General features: G+C 41.6%; 1 long non-coding RNA gene across 1 annotated transcript; it reads right to left on the reverse strand.

Annotated features, from left to right (window-relative positions):
* Positions 1 to 5,378: 5,378 nt before the first annotated feature.
* Positions 5,379 to 7,325, reverse strand: LOC150049428 (uncharacterized). The gene is made up of 3 exons (XR_016539000.1): positions 7,114 to 7,325; positions 6,317 to 6,421; positions 5,379 to 6,172 (listed from the first exon to the last, which is right to left on the reverse strand). It is a non-coding gene; the product is annotated as an uncharacterized LOC150049428 (long non-coding RNA).
* Positions 7,326 to 15,506: the final 8,181 nt, after the last annotated feature.

Consider the following 15,506-nt stretch of genomic DNA (forward strand, 5'->3'; position numbering starts at 1 on the left):
CCTGCAGGTAGACCTTGTGGTGTCACGGTGTGTCAAAGAGCACACACTCAGAGGCTCAGGACAGCCTGGGAATCTTGCACTGGAGGCTCCTGAAACCTCAGCGAAGATGCCTGGTGTGTTGTTCCCCCAATCTGTCTGTCCCATCCATCCTCCCAAACACCTCGACTGATGTTACTCTGTGGAGACACATGAGGGCGCTCGAACCAACCAACAATGGGGAGCTGTTTCCTTTAAATTAAGCAACCAAAAAAAAAGTTATGAGTCTGGTTCTGTTTGGTGATGGTTTTAAGCCATGGATGCATCTGAGGCTAATTGTAGGATGCTCACCTGTGGCTGAACCAGTGAACTTATGGCAGGCTAGGTTGCAGGCTAGAATGGCCCTGTGTTTTGAAAGCCTTGCTGTGTGTTTCCCTTCTTTACATCAGTTTAGTGTTGTCTGCCGCAGAGATTGGACGTAGGCAACTTTCCTGTGAGTTCATCCAATCTTCTCCAGTTTGGGGCTCTTTGCTTTGCATTCATGGGGTGGTTGGGGGTGGAGGAGTGAGGGGTTGAAGGGTGGAAGTGGGGAGTGAAGGGGTGTGTGTGTGTGTGTGTGTGTGTGTGTGTGTGTGTGTGCCGATACTGGAGCTTGAACTCGGGGCCTTGGTTCTGCCCTTTAGCTTTCTTTGCTTGAGGCTGGGGTTCTCCTACTTGAGTCAGGTTCCACTTCAAGCTTTTGGGTGGTTCATTGGAAATAAAAGTCTCACGGAGTTGTTTCTCCCTCCCCCTCCCTGCCCCCCTCCCCACGCCGCAGGCTGGCTTTGAGCCACGATCCTCAGACCTCAGTCTCCATAGTAGCCAGCCAGGATTACAAGTGCGAGCCACCAGCACGCAGTACTTTCTGTTACTTTTTGCGCCTCTCCTTCCAGTTTTGAAATGGGCCCTGGGTGTGTAGGGGCAGACACAGGGCAGACTTGTGTGGCAGCCATCACTTCCTTCTTGGTCTTGCCTGCCAGGGAGTTTGTAAAGATGGGGTTCCATTGTGTTCCATGCAAACAACCCTGGGACAGGCCCCGCTGACATTGTGCCTAGTCCTGAGAATTCACAGTTGGTGGTTGAGTACAAATCCCTTACTAGTCAGAGAGGAACATGTCATTTTGGAGTGCTAGACAAATCTACTAGTTCTTGTTTATTGGCTGAGAAAGGGAGGCACAGAGAGGGTCATAGCCTTTATCCAAATGTATCTGGCACATTGGCAAGAGGTTATGCATTTCTTCACTTGATGTTTGGAAATCTGGCCAAGAAATTTATTGTGGCAATTCAGATTCATTTTAGAATCAAATTGCATTTAATAGGCTTAAGGCTAAAGTACAATGAACATAAACCAGTTCTTGTCTCTGGCTAGGTATCATGGGAGCATCCACCTATTCTGATTACTCGATTGTCATAAGAAAGTATCACAGTCAGAATTTATACTGTAAGGATTTTATAATGGTAGCCAAAAAAACGGTTACAGAGTACTATTGCTTTTATGGCACGCCACTCTCGTCTGTCAGCTGTTTGGGAAATAAACTCTTGTGGTTCTTTTAAAGTTTAATTGTAAGGAAATTTAGTGGAATGAATGGAAATCCAAGAGTGGAAAAAACACATTTTGGCTAAGTGGACGGGTATTTTTTCCTGAGTATGTCATTCTACACTCTCCAGTGACAATCACAGGGAGAGGAGGAGAGAGGGAGAGGAAAAAAAAAGTTATGATTGCAGTGACATTCTTAGGGCAAATATGTCAACAGGGGATGGCACTGGGACAGGGAACTGTAGCTCAGTGGGTGTGAGACTGTGGAGGACTGTTCTTTTTGTACAGCAAGTATTAATGCTGTGTTTCCTGTTCCTTTTTCCAGGTATGTATGTTATGGTTTCTTCCAGTCTGGGCGGTGGTTATTTTCACTCTTCTTTCCCTCCCTCCCTCCTTCTTTTCTTTCCTCCTCTTTCGTTCTCTCTTCCTTTCTTTCCTTCCAGCTTTTTCCTTTTTCACTTCCTTTTTAATTATCTAAGTAATTGTAGATAAGGGTTTCAGTTCAACATGTCAATTGATGCTAACATGCACCTTGGTTAGCGTCACCATCCTCTCCCAACCCCATTCATCTGGTCCCATTTTCATATACCTGCACTGAATATTAAGACTGCATTTGCTCACTTCTCTCCATTCATTTTTCTCCCCTTCACCTCACTCCCCTTCCCAACACAGGTCCGTGTCCTGGCATTCATTTTGTTATACTGTGTTCAAAGGAGCTACACCCCCGGAGCCCTCCTTGGTTGAGCCATGTGCTGGGTAATGTGTGCATGCCTCTCTGGTTAGGGTCTCAGAGGAAGGACATCTGCACATGCATGCATTGCATGCTTACCCTGTTTTGTATTTGCTGCTGAAACCACTCACAGGAGACTTTGGAAACTGGGAAACAATGAGAAATGAGTCATCCCATTAAAAACAAAACACTAGAAGTGAGAAGAGAGTTTTTCTTCATGTGGCATTCAACAGATCTTGAAAAATAAATTGATTTGAAGCAAAGGGCAGTGTGATGGGTTTTTAAAGTCCTAGCTTGCCCCCCCCCCACAACTCTCTCTGCAGGGAAGTAGAGGAGTGGACTGATGGTGAGTCTTTACCGAGGAAGAAAGAGGCTCGGAGGTGGTGTCATTTCTCTGGAGACCCTGATCTTCTACCCAGGCTAACACAAAAGAGGATGCACAATGTCCTCCTGTCTGTTATGGCCCACTTGTCACAACTAGGTCCTGTAGGTCTTCCTTGAGCCTCTTACCCCACTCTCCTGAGCTCATTAAATACAAAAAAAGGAACATTTCTCTACAATCCCTAAGAATACATTCCTTTTCTCAATCTTTTTTTTCCCCTCTTCCCTCTGTCCCTTAGACTGACTGATTTCTATAACCTTGTCTTTAGACTGGGCTGGCTGTGTAAGAAAGTGGAATGAAAGGTGTCATCAAAAACCAACCTACATCCTTCTTTCCCAGTGCAGCCAAGCGAATGTTCCGGAAGACACAGGGGGAAGCAAGGGCTTGTTGTGGACCAAGATGTTTTGTTATGCCATTTCATCTGTATTCTGTTGGTGACAAGACTATAAGAGCAGACTGTAGGACACAGGAGCAGCCACATAGATGAAGAATCTATAAAATGGGAGAAGTTGTGAGTTGCCTGGAGACATTAGTTTCTCTAGCTTTTCATCTGCTGCTATACCTTCCGGGTCATCTTGGTTTTGGTGAGTATTTTTTCTTCATGATGGTTTATTTTTACTGCATCCTGTGTATTTATCGGTTTTTGTCCTGCGGTACTGAGGTTTTGAATTCAGGGCCTCATGCATGTTAGCAAAGTGCTTCCTCACAAAGCCATGTGCCCCCCACTGTCAGCTTTCAGCTAATCCTGGGCCTTGAACAGGGTCCTAGGCACTGTCCCTGAGCTTTAAGCTACAGCTCCATGTCTGACGTTTGGGTAAATTGGAGGTAAAGAATGTCACCGACTTCCTCTTCCATGTTGGCTTCTAGCCACAATTCTCAGATCTCAGCCTTGTGAGTGGCTGGGATTTACAGACATGAGCCGTTGGTATCCTGCCTTCCTTACCCTTTCAGAACAGATACAGTATTGCTCGTTGCCCAGATTTGTGTCTAGACTGCAAAGACGCCTGTTTGATCCTTGGGTGTCATGGTTAGGATGACAAGTACATGTCACCACACTCAGCTTTCTTTCTTTTACCTAGAGTGCCATGGACTATGTTTGCCGGGGTTGGCATGGATCCACAGTTCCCCAGCTAGCTGTGGTGGTAGTCACACACTGCCCAGCTATTGGTTATGAGGGAGTTGTACATTCATGCTGAGGCTAGCTTCATGGAGAGAAGGATTCCACTTCTGAGCCACCACTGCCTGCCTTGTGTAAATGAATTTTAATCGAAATCTAGACACCTAGATTAATACATCTTATACTCCAGAGACTCTGGCTTCTGTTATCTTTGGAGATTGAGGCATATTTTAGCAGACAGTAAAGTTAGTGGCTGATTGGTTTTTGAACCCGTGAAGGCGTGATTTCATGCTTTATTTGGGGGATATGATCCCCAAATCTTTATAAGTCCCTACTGTCCCTTATAAGAAAGGGGGTTACAATTTCTAGCTTTTCCATAAAGATCCCATCAGGGCATCCTTTCATAAACACTGCTGATTTTAGAATGGCCTAAATAAGACTTATATTAGCACATCATCCTCTTCATTCTTTAGGAAAGGTTTTGTGTTGATTTAACCTCATGTTAGGAAATTGGTGAGCAGTTTCCACCCTGGCAGAGCTCCGAAGGCCTCAGTTCTCTTCTCAGCCCTTGCTGCTGGGTGAGGCTTGAGCAGGACTCATATAGGCACCTAGGTTCTGGCTAGCACTGTGTGCTCACAGAGGTAAGCAGAGCAGATTGCTGGCCTCCCTGCCCCTGCCCCTCCCCCTCTCTCCTCCATACCTTCTCTTGTAGGATTAGGTGCTTTGAACTCTGACTTTTGTTTCCAAAGATCAACAGGACAGCCAAGCTCTGCTCACTTTCTAGATTTTCCTACTCTCGGCATGTGACAGTTTTGTCTATTCTCCAGTGCCTGAAGAGAGGTTCTTTGTGTGTCGTGTTCAATTTTCTAGTTGCTCATGGGGAGGAGAGTAATGGAGTCTGAGTTACTCTAGTGTGGCTCGAAGCACAAGTGCCAGCAGGCTCTGTATTTATGGTCCTCAGTCTTGGGTTATATTTAGAAAAACTGTTTCTGTTCTGAGATTTACAATAAAAAATTATCCTATAATTTTTTTTTCTGGCACTACTTATGGCTTTAATTTTTAAAGAGCTTAATCTCTGATCCAGCTTAAAGTGATTGTGATGATGTATGCTATGAAATATGGAGCCAATTTCAGTTTTTCCCGCTTAGTGGTTACTCAGTGGTTCCCAGGCCATTTATTTAAGAAGATCTTTCATTTTCAACATCTTACATGAAATACTTCTTATATAAGTTACTGTATTTTAACTCTTATTGGAATATATTTCTGGATTTCTAGACTGTTTTATTGAATTGTCTATCCACACATGTTTATTACCGCTTAGAAATTCATAAACACCTAACTCTTCTTTTCACAATTATAGTGATTCTTCTTTCTTATTTATATTTTGATAATGACTTTTCTTTTTAAAAGCGCTGGGGTTTGAACTCAGGGCCTAGTCCTTGCTAGGCAAGCATTTCACCCCAAGATTCATGCTTCTCTTTGTAATGACATTTAAGTCAACTTGTATAGTTGAAAAAATTCATTTCTGTGCATTCTGTTCATAAATTTAGTAAGACATTTTCATCTTTGTGAGGCCATTTTATTCAAGAATACACAGTGCTATTATATTGCAGTGTCTCTTTTTTTGTATTTGAAACAGTACATTTCTCATTGAATTGACATCTAGGTGCATTTTTCTTTGTTGGGATATTTTAAGGGGGGCAACTGTTCATAAATTTAGTAAGACATTTTCATTTTTGTGAGGTCATTTTATTCAAGAACACACAATGCGCTTATATTAATTTTTTTGTGTCTGATAACAGTGCACTTCTCATTTAATTGACATCTATTCATGTTTTCTTTGTTGTGATATTTTAAGGGGGGCCATTTTGCCAGTGTATCGTTATTAACTTGGTAATTGTGAATATGTATAGAAACTTTTCGGTAAAATGTGAGTATTGATTGTTCATTTTCAAGCAGCTTTTTAACATTTCCCTGTGATGACATAAATGATCCCCTTTTGCCGAGCAATATTACATTTGCAAAATTATTAGGAAGTCATAAACAGCAATATTTATCATAATATAATCTGCTTTGGAAGGTGAATAAATAAGACAAATCCCCTTTTAGCAGTCAAGCTTATTAGAATGTGTGAGCCTTTCTCAGTTTGTGGAGTAGCTGACATTTGGCCTATTCCTGGGGGTGGGAGATCCTGTTCTGGAACTCTCTGTACCCACATAAACTGTGCTGCAGACAGAAGGGCACTGTTAGACCCTTGGTGAATGCATTGAGAGGCTGCCCTCTAACCCCGTCCTTCCCGGAGACAAGTTCCTTCTCCTTGATGTCGAAGAGATGATTGAAGCAACCTTCTGGAACTATCTCCTTCGCTGCTGCTGTTCTGTGTCTTCAGACCTAATAATTTGAGGCAGGGGGAGTTAGATTTGAAGGTTCAGAGTCTGGAATCATTTGCATCCCATGTGGGATGCTCTCCCTAAGTACTCATGCCTCCCTTTCTCATCTCATGCTGTGGCTAAGTAACCCATCTTACACACTGACCTTCCACCACTTGGCCTGGCACACTGTGTCTCCCGAGATTTCAAAGGACTTGTGCATTGTTCCAGTTCGAGAGATGATGAACTAATACATTTTCTTTCATCAGTCCTAATGAAAAGGTCAAGAGGGTCATTAGCACAATCGAAAATGATTTCTTCCAATGTTTACCTACGGATTTGAAGATTTGACCCAAGGGGTTAGTTCTTTTCATCACAGCAATGGAAGTGAACCGGCGCCAGCTGGATTTTGATGACGAAAGGGCTTAGGATTGATTTGGTGCTTACCAAGAGAAATACATGAGAGGGGGAGGCAGAGCATTGTCTTGCTCTGGCATGGCTCTCCTTTCACACAGGTTTAATGAATAGAAAACCTGACCATGATTGTAGGTAATTCTTTTGCCAGTGTGGACAATCTTATTTCCCCATGAGCATTCATTCACTGTCTTTGCAGTGTGTGAACATCAGGAGTACTCACCTGGCTCATTGCCATTATTTCATGTTTGGAGAAACCAAGAACTATTTATCTCAAAGTGCTTTCCCCAAGACTTCCTGTCTCCCACCATGTGATAGTAACAGGCTCTCTTTAAGACACTAAGCTCAGTCAGGTGTTGGTGGCTCAAACCTGTAATCCTAGCTACCCAGGAGGCTGAGATCCAGCTTTGAGACAAAAAGCTAGGCAAGAGCAGGTAGCCCTGGGTTCAAGTTCCAGTACCAGCACAAAACTCAAAAGCCAAAAAATCTTAGTAGAGCTGCAGTGTTCCCAGAGGCAGAGGCCTTCAAGATGACGCTCCTGAGACTGACCTCAGAGAAGGCAAGGGCAAACTTTCAATGATTGCTGGGAAGCTTCCTTACAGGTAGGTGTAGTTCTTGAACTTTGGTTATAGTGAAAATGAGGTAACCCAGGTTTTCAAAGGCTGATGTGAAGTAGAAGGGCTGATGGGAAGGAGTAGTGGAAAGTGTGAGAAATTGGTAGGTCGTTGTCTGATAGAATGTCAGAGAGATGCATGCTGGGAATAGTGGTGTCTGTTTACTAATAACTCACTGTGAATGCTGTCTTGGGAAGACCAGATAAAACAGTATGTCATGGTAACAACAGAGTTTATGAAAAATTCAACCTACGAAAGCAGCAAAGATCCAAACCTTGACTTGTTTGGTTCTCATGGCTATTTCCTTGTTGATTACTGACAGCTGGTTGTACAATTTTCTCTTTCCTGGTCTATCTCTCATCTCTTCAACAATCATTTTCAAAGATGCTTTGGGCTGATAAGAAATTTTTGATCAATTTGCTTATTTTTCACAACCTGCTATTGTTGTTGGCTGAAGCACCAAGCTAGATTTTTTTTTTTTGCCAGTCCTGGGCTTGAGCTCAGGGCCTGAGCACTGTCCTTGGACTTTCTCAAGGCTAGAGCTCTACCACCTGAGCCTCAGCACCACTTCCGGCTTTTTTCTATGTATGTGGTACCGAGGAATCGAACCCGGGTCTTCATGCATGCTAGGCAAACACTTTAACCACTAGGCCAAATTCCCGGCCCTTCCAAGCTAGGTTTCTTGAGGAGGAAATGTACATATTTTCTTTGTACTTGATCTCTAAGGTCTAGCAGAGAGAGCTTTGGGGGTGAATTAATGACTAAAACTTGATTTGCTATGCAAAAGCATTTTGGTGATAATTGGGAGATTCTTTCCCCACTATCTCATTTCATGTTTTTCCTTCTGTATTTTGCCAGTGAGATCATTTGGCAGCTCTTTTGTGGTTTGAGAGATGTATCACTAGCTGTTTTATTATTTCTGCAAATATCATAAGAGTCCTTACACAAGCCTATGGGCCTCGGCCAATCCCTCAGCTCTCTTACCTCAAGAGACGCAGCAAATACAAGACACAGGAGATTGCTGTGGGCATTATGTGGCAGGCTCTTTTAATGTAAACTTTTGTAAGAAGGAGTAAAGGCTAAAATTATGGTAAGGGCATCATAGAGTAGATGCATAAACCAGTAAGCTAAGCTATTTATAGCAAGGATCAACCTTATGCACATTATGTATATAAATATCAAGTGCATATGTATTTAACAGCAAGTGCATTAGTGAATTGCTGCTACACATTTAACAGTAGGCTTGTTAACAGAATCACTACATTTTTGCTCTTGTTGTACCATGATGTCACTGGCAATACCACTAGTTGACAGCAATTTCTTAGCTTCATCTTCCGGGACCACCTACATGTATTACAGTTCTGTTGTTGCGTGATCTCTGTGAGATTCCAAAGTATCAATATCACCCACCCATTTCCTATTGTTTCCTATTGCCAAGTACATTGTCAAAGTGGCATAAATCATGGTGATAACTTTGTTATCTTGTAAAGAAAATGTCTTATGGCAACCGTTATCCTCGGAGAACAATGTCAGCCCTGGATTTTAGTGTAGTTACAGAGGGTTTAAATCTTATTATCTTTATAGGTAATTTGTAATTATGATTTGAATGGCTAATTTTTTAGTATTTATGTTGTGCTTTTCCTCTAGGAATTAAAAATGGTTGCTATCATTTTGATTCTGTTTTAGAAAAAGCACATTGTGCTTATGGATTCTGGGGTAAGGTCAGGGGTGAGAGGCTTCTATGGACAGAGGACCTGATAACATGTCCTTGCAGCCATGTAAGGTCCCTCTTCCACTGAGGCAGGAAGCGCCCTTGATGGTGTATCAATTCATGCGCTAAGTTGCTAATGATTAGATTTCCATCAAATCCAGTTTCTGAAAGCAGATGGGGTAGGAGTTGAATATTATCTATGCATCATAGTTGCTTGACTGCTGTCTAGACTAGTGATTTCAGCAATTTAGTGACTTTTTGCAAACCTTATTTCAAGTATTTCTATGGGTATTCTGTGATCAAGGAGGCATTCTTTATACACATGGTGCAATTTGATCTGTTAAATTTCATTGCATGTAATTTAGGCCATTCATTTGAGCTGTATCTCTATCTCTATATCTATATATTTAAGCTTCTTTGTCTCTGATCAGGGGTAATTTTTACCAATTGTAACAACTGTAACAATTTTATTTAGAATAGAATAAAAGTCTTGCTGGTTGTCCTCTAAACAATATTCCAGGAACCTGTACAAAGGTCTTTAAAAAAAATAAAAGATTTAAATTTTAAGTGATTGCTTCATTTAACCTTTATGGTGTTTTGTCTTTTTCTTTTCTTTGGCTCAAATCACTTAGTGACATTTAGGAGATCTGACATCTCATATTGTAGAAAGCTAAAATGTCAGGGTTGATTGATTGTAAGAGACACTATTATTTCAAGTACGAACTATGAAGGAAAAAAATGCTGTAAACTGTAATTACAAAGCCCTTAATATGGTAAGATATATTCCGACTTAAAACATGTGAAATGTTGAACACTGTCCACATTAGCATAAATGAATTATGGTAAAGATCTGGTTATGCAGCTGCTTTTACATATAGGAGGCTCTGGCAAAATTAGGACCCCAGCTGGGGGAGGTGGCTCACACCTAAAATCCTACCTACTCAGGAGGCTGAAATATGAGGATCGTGATTCAAAGCCAGCCCGGCACTATAAGACCATGAGAAAACTGGAAGTGGGACTGTGGCTGAGGGGTAGGGGTTGCCTTGGGCTGAAGAGCTGAGGGCCAACACTCAGGCCCAGAGTTCAAGCCCCATCACCCACAAAATAATTAGGACCCCAAATGCTGTGTCATTGTGATAAATAAGGCCGTTCCTTTGATGGCTTGAAGATTTTCATTTTCCACAATTCCTGCTTGGCTCACTGATGGGTGTAAGTCACCTGCAGGTGTGACTCTCGTTTCTATGGTGATAGGCCCACTTCCCATGCAGGTTCTCCTTTTCCTCCTGGGAGCTAACATGGCTCCTTGCAGTAAGAAAGAGGGCATTTAAGGTCTCATTTTGCATCATTTGAATCCCAACAACTCTGCAGCCACTGGAAGTTTCTCTGAGTAGAGAAAAGGTGCTTTAGTAAAAGACATCTGTGTGGTGCAGGATGCTTACCTCGAAGTGCCTCTCAGAAGGCAATGTTTTTGGCAGCTTTTAGTAACAATGTTATCTTTATTTCTCAATACCAAATGATCAGTGATATCAAGAGACATTCTCAGTGTATCCCAGGACACAGCTGGGAATTTCTTTCCTGTGTGTGTGTGTGTGTGTGTGTCCGTCCCAGTGATCAGGGCCTGGGCCCTGTCCCTGAGCTTTAGTGCTTGAGGCTAGCACTTTATCACTTGAGCCACACCTGCACTTCCAGCTTTTTGGTGGTTAATTGGAGAAAAGTGTTTTTGGGCTAGTTTTGAACATGATTCTCAGGTTTCAGTCTCCTGAGTAGCTAGGTTTAAAGGTGTGAGCCACCCAGCTAGCTAGGAAGTTGTTAAAGGTGAAACACATGGATGGTTTTGTTTTTTCTTTGATTCTATTATAAAGACAAGAAGCTAAATTATTTTGTAGTTCAGTTTTATATAAAAATACTTAGCAATCGGGGCTGGGAGTTTGGCCTAGTGGTTAAAGTGCTTGCCTAGCATGCATGAAGACCAGGGTTCAATTCCTCGGTACCACATACATAGAAAAAAGCCGGAAGTGGTGCTGAGGCTCAAGTGGTAGAGCTCTAGCCTTGAGAAAGTCCAAGGACAGTGCTCAGGCCCTGAGCTCAAGCCCAGGACTGGCAAAAAAAAATACTTAGCAATGCATATAAATAAATATTCATCATAAATACTGTCCTTTGGCACAATATCATAAATCTTATTAGAATGGTTCATGCATCTGAGAAGGGATTCTAATTCACCATACATATAGCTATCCCTTCTTTAGGCTACTTGTAAATTGTCTGGAATACTTTCTTTTACCTTACAATGTGGAAAGCATTGGTTTCTAGAGTGGAAAGCATTGGTTCTAGATGCTTCTCTTTTCTTTTCCTCCATGCACAGAGCTTTATGCCTTATCCTGGAAGGCAGTAGTTCATTGAAAGATCTCTTTATAGTGAAATCTCATTTCAAAGAGTGAAGCATGGTTTTGCCTGAGGGAAGTTTGGTTTGGTGTTCCTTGATCTTCTGCTCCCAAGTGGAAATTCTGACGTTATGGAAATGGTGATGTCACATTGTCTTCACATCTCTGGTTTTGGTGCAGTAAGGTTTTATTTTGCCCTGTGTCTTCACTGATGATTTAGTAGGAGTTTGGTAGAGTTGGACACCTTTTTTTAAAATTTATTATTTTATTTTTTAGGGGGTACCCTTTAACCAGGAAGTTCTACTAGTTGTTTTTAATCAATGATTTATCCCCAATTAGAAAAGGAGTTAGTAGCAGTAGGTAAATGCTTCTTACTTCATTCTTTTTTGTTTCCTCAGTTCAGGATGAATAATTTAGGGCAAAACAAGTTTTCTTCTCCTTAGTATTTCCCTTTCAAGAAATCAAGTACGTTAAGACCATTGCTTCAGAACAATGCATAGTTCAATTGGGTTTTGTGTATTTGGTATGTGCCAGTTTTTCTAAACAGATGTTGAGTAAAATCTTCAGAGGGTCATGTCATGTGTGAGGCAGAATAGTTGAAAGAATGCCTCTGAACTCAGCCAACTTTAAACAATTTAGTAAATCCATTGTTTGTTAAAGTGCAAGAGTAGAGAGGAGGAAATCACTGCTTGGTTAATATGAAGTCAAAGTCATCCTATTTTCCCTTGTAAGATACCTCAAACCACACTGACTTAGAAGCCAAATGAAGACCAGAAAAAAAAAATTGACCCAAACCCACACAAAAACGGCTCTGATGGCATGAGGTTGATATAAAATGTCTTGCCAAGGTCTTTGCTTAAGAGACAAAAGTCTACAATAGGTAGATTTTAGGATGAGTGTGGGGTCAGTTCTGCTAAATGGAGGAAGAAGGTTGTCTGTACAAACCTTGAGAGAAGCAGGTTTAGTAACACACTGAAGCTGTTCCTGTCAAAGCTGAAGAGCTGCCTCTGCTGCTTTACATTGACTGAATGTTTGCTTTGTAACGTCTCAAGTAAGATTGAACAAGTCTGTTCCCAGAAGGCCGTGCACTCCTCATAAACACAAAAGTATTAAGAAGAGAAGGCAAGGATGGAAGGGTGAAGAGCTATTTTGGTTTTCCTATTGTGATGCCTCAGGCTGTGCGTCAATTTTGCCAGCTCATGGCTCCCAGATATTTGGGAGAGCATTGGTATAAATGTCACTGGCAGACTGGCGTTGAGTGGAGGAGAACACTGGGTAAAGCAGACCACGCTCCCCACTACATGTGCAACTTCACTGATCTGTTCAAGTTTAAGGACTGAAATCCTTTAAAGAAAAAGGAATTCTATCTTTGAGCTGCTTCACATTCCAGTTACACCATTAACTTTTCTAGGTCTCCAGCTTGCTGGGACTCAAAAACTATCTATCTATCTATCTATCTATCTGTCTATCTATCTATCTATCTATCTGTCTATCTATACATCTATCTATCTATCTATCTATCTATCCATCATCTATCTATCCATCCATCCATCTATCATCTATCTATCTATCTATCTATCTATCTATACATCTATCTATCTATCTATCTATCCATCCATCCATCCATCTATCATCTATCTATCTATCTATCTATCTATCTATCTATCTATCTATCTATCTGTCTGTCTGTCTATCTATCTATACATCTATCTATCTATCTATCTATCTATCTATCTATCCATCATCTATCTATCTATCTATCTATCTATCCATCCATCCATCCATCTATCATCTATCTATCTATCTATCTATCTATCTATCCATCATCTATCTATCTATCTATCCATCATCTATCTATCTATCTATCTATCCATCCATCCATCTATCATCTATCTATCTATCCATCATCTATCTTATCTATCTATCTATCCATCCATCTATCATCTATCTATCTATCTATCTATCTATCTATCTATCTATCTATACATCTATCTATCTATCCATCCATCTATCATCTATCTATCTATCTATCTATCTATACATCTATCTATCCATCTATCTATTATCTATCTATCTATCCATCATCTATCTTATCTATCTATCTATCCATCCATCCACCCATCTATCATCTATCTATCTATCTATCTATCTATCTATCTATCTATCCATCTATCTATCTATCCATCTATCTATCATCTATCTATCTATCTATCTATCTATCTATCTATCTATCTATCTACCTAATCTATCCAGTCTGCCTGCCTGCTTTCCTGTCTGTCTGTTTAGTACATTACTCTATAGGTTTCTTAGGCCAATGTTAACTCACTCTTCCTCATTCCATAGTTATAATTCAGCCACTCTTCCTAAACTATGTAGGCAGTTCACACTTGAACCCAAGTAACCCTAGCATGGCTTCTTTTTGTCCAAAGGACAAGCCTAGACTGTTCTGGAAAGCTTGCCTCAGGCTCACTCTCCAGCACAGAGCCTGTTCTTGGGGGAACTTTTTCCTTACGCTACCCACATTTGCTCGAGGACTTCCTTCCTCTGCACTTGGACCCATTCCTTAAGCAGAAAACGCTCTTTTGTCCTTTTCTTCTTCAACCCTCTGCTCTTTCAAATCCCACCCACTCCACACAATCCATTTCTGACTTCTGTACTCCCTTGGTATCTCCAGTGAGCCCCACATAGCAATTACCTATTCACTATTAGTCACTGGATTTCTGGAGAGAAGAGACAAAATGTTTTACTTACTCTGCCTGTCCCCTAGCTCCTCCAGGCAGCCACATCTACATACAACTGATGGTGAGAAAATTTCATTTCAACCTCACAGACCCTAGACTCATGGCCAGCTGTGAGCAGCTCACCATTGATTATGCATCATCTATGACCATCAGTCTTGTCTCAATGTGAAATTAACCTGAACAATGATAATGATGTCTTGGCCAATGTTGTCCTCATTACTCATCAACCAGTTGCCATTTGCTGCCCTGAGGTAACCTTTGTGAGTGACTATTCAGTGTTCCCTTGCAAACCTCTTATTTTTTTTTGTCGGTCATGGGACTTGAACTCTGGACCTGGGTGCTGTCCGTGAGCTCTTCAGCCACTGTCTACTCTGTGAGCCACAGTGCCACTTCCTGCTTTCTGGTGATTAATTAGAGATAAGAGTCTCATGGACTTATTAGTGTCTGGCCTGGTTTTGACCCACAATCCTCAGATCTCAGCCTCCTAAGTAGCTAGGGTTATTGGCGTGACCCACCTCGACCAGCTTGCAAACCTCTTTTAACTTTCCTTTACCTTAGAGAAAGTGTGGGCTTCTTTTCCTGGTATGGCTATGAACATATCAAGCACAGATTGCAGGGCACACCCTGTGTTCCTTCCACCAACGGTCCATGCCCTTCCTGTCTCTAGGCCTCTGTTACATGGCTTCCTCCTTGGCAAGAATTCCATCTTGTTCTTTTGATTTTTTTAAATTTATTGTATGTTATTGTTGGGGTAATGTATAGAAGGGTTATAGGTACATTTGTCACACAGTGGGTATATTCCTTCTTGAACATTGGCCCGTGTTCATCTTAGCTTCGAGTCCTCCTCAAGAAGTTGGGTTTAATATTAAGGGGCAGAAATGGGATGGAAGTAAAGTCGTAACGCACTCTTGGACGACACACTTACAGGACTCACTGTCCTGGGCCTGGGCCATTCTGCCCTTCATCATCTCTGGCCAGGATATCTGTGAGGTAGTATCTTTAGAATGTCTCAGGAAAAGATAACTTCATGGATCCGTACACTGCATCTATCTTGCCACAGGGTGAATTTTTCTCTGTAATAATGGAAACCTGTAATGTCAGATGGCAGGGTAATGTGGGAGCTTGGTTGCTTTGGTTCTGCAAATGAACTTGATGTGCAAGTGATTAGTGCCTTTTTAATATATTTTTAATATATTATCTTGAACAGACCACAAGGTATCCAGATAATTTGGTCAAGCATTGCTCTGCTGGGCCTGTGAGGATGTTGGGGAGTGACATTAACATTGAATTTGATGGACTATGAGTAGGTTCCCCCGGCCACTCTCTCTCTCTCTGTCTCTCTCTCTGTCTCTGTCTGTCTGTCTGTCTGTCTCTCAATCTCTATCTCTGTCTCTCTCTTAAGGGGCCAGGCCGCACTGTATAAGTAGAAAGCCTAGAAAGAACAAAGAGGCTCCACAAAAGAAAGAATTCCGTCTGCCTAACTGCTCTTGAACTG

Source organism: Megascapheus bottae, chromosome 20 (genome assembly GCF_031878675.1).
Source record: "Megascapheus bottae isolate mThoBot1 chromosome 20, mThoBot2.hap1, whole genome shotgun sequence".
Taxonomy (NCBI): Eukaryota; Metazoa; Chordata; class Mammalia; order Rodentia; family Geomyidae; genus Megascapheus; species Megascapheus bottae.